The sequence below is a fragment of the Volvox carteri genome, assembly GCF_000143455.1.
Source record: "Volvox carteri f. nagariensis unplaced genomic scaffold VOLCAscaffold_3, whole genome shotgun sequence".
NCBI classification, from domain to species: Eukaryota; Viridiplantae; Chlorophyta; class Chlorophyceae; order Chlamydomonadales; family Volvocaceae; genus Volvox; species Volvox carteri.
In genome coordinates, this window is record NW_003307546.1 from 278,782 (window position 1) to 284,564 (window position 5,783).

The window sequence follows — 5,783 nt, forward strand, 5'->3', positions numbered from 1 at the left end:
GTGTATGAGAGTGCGGGGGGCCGGGAGGGGGGGTTTGAGTGGCGGAGAAGGGGAATGGAGCAAGAGGGCATGGGAAGTCCTGGACCGGGTGGCGGGAGATGTGATGTGATGTGATGTGATGTGGCTAAGGGGGCTAAGAGGGCGGAGGGTTGGGAAGGGGTTTCAGGGTTAGGGCAGAGGGCCTATGAGGGCGCCGTCCGTGAGGGTGCGTGGCGAGGAGAGGCGCTGCGGCCTATTGTAGCAATTGCTGGGCCGAGGTGGGGCTCGGGGGGCTGGCGGTGCCTGGGGTGGCGCGTTTGGCCCCCTCCCCCTCCCCCGGTGCGAAGTCCCTGTCCCTACAGTCACTCTTCAGTCTCCCGGGGGGACTTTGAGGAGGGGGTTTAGGTAGGGGGCGGGTGGGTGGGCACCAGTGGCTTGAAACCTGACAACCTGACAACTTGATGCATTTTGAACTGCGCCGTAATGACCAGCTGTGTGCTGCTGTGTGACCATGTGCCCGCAGGTCTTCAGCGTTTTTTTAGGCTTTTAAGGATTTGGGAGGGCCGTGTTTGGCTGCAGGGTGTGGCTGGGGGCCAGCATTTGGCGCCTCCATGACCCTGCCTCTGCGAGCAGGCTTGCAGTTGCGGAGTGCTGTGCGGGGGGCTGCTGGGGTCCGGCGGCAGGGGGGCCCCCCTTGCGGTCTGTTGTGCCACCGGGGAGGGCGCTCGCCGGGTTGGTGGGAGTTTCCCCCCCTTCTGGAGGGAGTTAGACAGACAGTCAGTGCAGGTGCTCAGCCATCAGCGTCATCCTTAGAGCAGCAATCCTAGCTAGGAGTAATAGTTTGTCTATGCTGTGAACCTCCAACGTTGTTCGAGCTGGACAGAGCCGCCTACCGTCGCCGCGTCAGTACGATAACCCCAGGGTCGGGTCGTGGTTTCATCCATGATGCAAATTGTCTGGCGACACGCAATTGCTCCGGCGGCACAGGAATGCGTCGTGGGCAGCTGGGTGTCCTAGGAGGGAGGGAGGGAGGGAGGGAGGTGGGCAATCCGTCGAATGCAGCTACCACCGTGAAGCGGTACATCGAGGCATGCCCTGTGAGAGGTGGCTGCCGGGCCCTCCACAGCACCAGTGGTAGCGCGGCCGTGCTACGTCCCAAACACACCGTTCTGTTCTGTCACCGGATCAGGTGGTGCAAGTAGGCACAGCTGTTGGTGTGTGGTGGGCTGTCGACCCACCCGCACCGCCATCCGACCATTCGACGACCGCCTGGCACCTTGGGGGTATTCAACGGACCTCGTATCCCCGGGGGGGGGATGGTCACATCCGCATCAGGCCGCCGGTGCCGCCCCGCGACTGGTTCCCTTTTCCTATGAGGAGGATAGGTAGCCACACTGCTTGCAAATACAGGAAAAGATGAAGGTATGGACGAAGTGCATGGCGGCATGGATTATATGTATGTATGTATGTATGTATGTATGTGTTACACCTCCTCGGGTTGCGTTACTCCCCAAAGGTGTAACCTAGGGCCCCACACGAGCCAATATGTAGGGCCTCTGTAGGGCTGTGCTACGTAGGTAGGTAGGTAGATAGGTAGGTAGCTTAAAAGACGAGTAAGAAATACTGTTATCTTATCCCTAAACACGAAAAATTATGTCGAACTAATTGAACTACCCAGACTGGTATGCCGTAGAAGTGCGCCTACCCGCTATTATGTCTTGTCCTCGTTAGCCGCCGTACTGCTGTATGCAGGCGGTGTTAGCCTGATAGCGACGTCGCAAGAGCGAATATCTGTCTGAGTTGCCATGTCTTGTGGACTTGTTTTGTGATGAGCTTTCGGGGTGCGACCAAATGTCTATTCGGGCCAGAACGGCCTTTCAGTGATTGCCGTCAGCAGTTTTGTGATGCAGGACCGTCCGCTATGTTTTCCTTGTGTGCAAAGTTGGACAAGATGAAGCTGTTCGCCCCTGACGTGCGAATGCGGTGCTTTGCAACCCAAGTCCGAGCAATTTTGTTGTACGGCTGCCAGGCATGGGGCCCCTTTCGCGCTGACAGAGGCCGTGGATAGGGTGGGAAAGCGGCGGGATAATGTCAACCTTGCGGGGGACATATGTTTGAAGCTTGTTCGAGGGATGGCGCAGTCCAGCTGCAGATTATGTTCATGAGGCAGATAGGGGGGCCGGTACGGGCATCCCACCTGTTGTTGTATGCGGAGTCTGCTGAGCTCCCCCTACAGTATTACATGGTGAAACAGATCCTCCGTTTCTGGAACCGCCTTTAAAAGCAAGTGGGGTCCATTGCTCATGCAGTCTTACGGCAGGAGATAACCGATGCCCTGACCAACCCGGAATGGGAGGGTTGGGGAACCTCGATGCTACGACTGTTTTCTTTCTTGGAGTGCAATATTTGGAGCGGAATACGGCAAGAAGTCCTGGAGGTAAAGGAGCGAGCTTACTGGTTGCTGAGTAGGCCTCTCCCCGAAGGAACAATGGTAACGGCATGGGGACGCGTCTGACGCGCGACTGGGACCATGCGGGTCTGGCTGTCTGGCCAGAGAAGCACCCATCGAGCGGGAGTACAGATGGCGAAGTATAAGCACTGGATGGGGCTGCCCTTTTCGGGAGCCGCAGCCGTCATGTGGCCAACACATGCTAAGGTTTTCATTTCACGTTTAGCACATCGTAAGCTAATGCAGTTTCGTCTATGTTGCTGGGCTTTGGAGGCAAACAGAGCATGAAGGGGCAAGTACCATGTCCCCAGGGAGCAGCGGATTTGCCGCTGTTGTGGCACAAATAGCCAACTCGAGGATGAAAAACACGTGTTATTGGATTGCCCAGCCTATAATGATATTCGTGCTGAAGAGGGATTCGATCATCAACAGAGCATGCATTTTTGAGGATGTTGGAACGTATGTGGGCTCACCGTAACTCAGTTATCCCCTTTGGGCGCTAGTTTTTCTCTTCTCCTGCTAGTGCGATATTTCCTTTTTTCGTGGCTTTCAGGCGTTCAGGTTTTGCCGTTAGGCATTCGGCTCCTATGGATAGTTCTACAGGTATGGGGTCACGCACCCCAAACCATGTAACACACGCACGCACGCACAGTTAGCCAGATACCGCGAATCAGGTTCATCGACTGCAGCCAGTCAACCGGTACTATCGCATCCTTCATAGCCTGATCCACCTGAAACCCGACATGAAGCCCCTGCATGTGCGACCTAATGCTGGGCACTCCAAGAGTACATCCTCTTCAACAACAGCAGCAGATCCTCTGTTCGCGTGCGATCCACCCATAAGCTCTATTTGCTTCTAGCGGCCAGCAAAATAAACAAAAATGCATTAGCAGCCGATGAATATCGGGAGGGATAGATAAGCTTCGACTCCTTGAAGAGATGTATGAGTGTAGAGATAGGCGAGTAGTTAGTTACTGCGAAGGGAAGCTGCCGTGGTGCGTGGAAGCAGGGCGCATGCATGCGACCACAGTACGGCAGGGGACTCCAAGCTTCTACTTGGGTCGCAAAGGCGGATTGGTTTTTTAACTGCCGTTGTTTTGACTATTACCAAGAGGTGTGTCCCGCTGCTGGGACATTGTCCTCTAGTGTCCCCCCCACACACCACCACCAGGGCAAATCCTGGGATTGCCACATCGCAGCAATTTTGTCGCTGGCCTTAGGTGGGTCGCCCTGTGTGGCTCTCCGGCACACTTGTCGGGGTTCTTTAGGTCCTGGGGCCCTTTATGGCAGTGCAACTCAGGTCACTGTCATCACTATCTGCTTTGCGGCCAGGATGACTGCTGCCGAGCCGAGCCGGCGGCTGGCGGCTTAGCTGCAGTAACGCAACACGGCAGGAACTGAGCAATAAAACCCCGAGCACAACCCATATGTTTGGTTTGACCTCAATACGTTGGGTGGTTTCGGACATGGTGGTACCGGCGCATTCCAGGACCACTAAATTGCGCTCATGCATTTCCACAGCGAACAGACACAGTCAATTGCGAATGTGCTAAGGTGTGACATTGTGACGGGCCCATGTGATTATAACGACCTACGAGGCGACCGTAAGTGCCAGTGAAGGGTTGTTGTGACCAGACCTACCAGGTGCCCCCAGGGCTGCCTGTCCACGCAACCATGCCCACCCATGCACTAGCAACCTGTTGTTGCCTGTGACAGGATCCACCATGTTGCTGTCCAGTGAGCAAATCGCACATCCTTCCAACGGTTGCTTTCTTCGTTGGACCAACCAGATTTGTGGCCAGTGAAATGCACGTTGAGTTGATGGGTCATAACGTGCGGACGGGTGTGGACGACTCAGGCGACATTGAGGTCAAAGTTGATGCTCTGGCGACACGTTCACTAGATGTAGGCCAGTTGATCTGTGAACTTCGGAGCCGATTTGATGATGCCTGGGAAAGTGAGCGGTTGACAGTGGATCCAGCTTTGTTTGTTTCAGATAATAGGCAACCAGGGGTAAAGATGTGCCGCTATAAGCATTGGATGGGTTTGCCCAAGCATGGCAGCGGCTATATCTTGCCAAAACAGCACGTCACGCTGATGCGTTTCAGGATGTGTGTTTGGCCTTGGGCGGTTAATCGACCGCACGGTAGGGAACGGTCTGCCCGGTGGTGCCGGGTCTGTGGGAACCGGCAAGCTGTTGAAGATGAATGTCATGTGCTGCTAGATTGTCCTGCGTATGCGAATATCCGTTTGAAGCTTTGGGACCTGGGGGTTACTCCTGGGGACCGCATGATCGAGATTATGGGCGTCAAGGATCAACGCGGGTTAGCGCGCGTCTTGGACGACATTAGAAGATGCAGGTTGCAGTACGTTGAAGATGAATCAATCTGTTATTGTTGGGTATTGGCATTTTTCTTTTTTGAGTTCCTGTTTCCAGTTTGGCGGTTCATGAGCCTTTTGGCTCGTCTGGACCGTACAAGCTTGAAGCTTGTAAACGTAAACGTAAAACGTAAACGTAAAACGTAAACGAAATGCACGTGCCCGCATTCGGAGCTGACGGCGGCACCTAGCGGCACAACCAACATCACCTCAAGATGCCACACACGACTCAGTCACATCTGCAGGTCACGAGCCACGAGTAAGCTACGGTAAGGAAATAACCAGGATCCAAGGAAGAAGTCACCAACCCCTGTGTGCACATGCACATCCGGACGGACCAGGACGTGACGCCCCGTAATACATAGGCCTTATGTCAATCATCTAGATCTTTTTAATGTGGACACGTTCATCCATGTTTCACCCTAATTGGACTTGGATAGCCTATGTTGACTGGGTTTGAATGGATGCCTATACGCCGGATACGTGTATGCCAACCAAACACTTAAAACCGAAGTGTAACCAGCTCAAAACTCGAAAGCCCGAAATGAGCCTTATAACAACATGTAGAACTCTTTGATTCTGGACATGTACATCTTGCTTCACCCGATTTGGACTTGGACAGCCCTGCAGCCTTACTCAGGTTTTAATAGATGCCTGTAAACCTGTTGCATGTGAGCCCCACACCTTATGCCATACCAAGACCCAAAAAGCTCGACATGAATTTACATCAGCGTACAAATTGTTAAATTCTGGACAATTTGTGTTCATACTAATTGTACCCGATTTGGACTTGGATAGCCCAGGTTTACACGAGTCTGAATTGATGGCTCTTGCGCATAAATCTACATGCGGTGACGAGGAAATGAATGAGTGCCCTTGGAGTGAGATCACATGTACCAACAATAACAACAACAAACACATAGACTCTACCTCCAAACCGTGATTAGAACTAAATACCCATTTTATGTACTTTCAT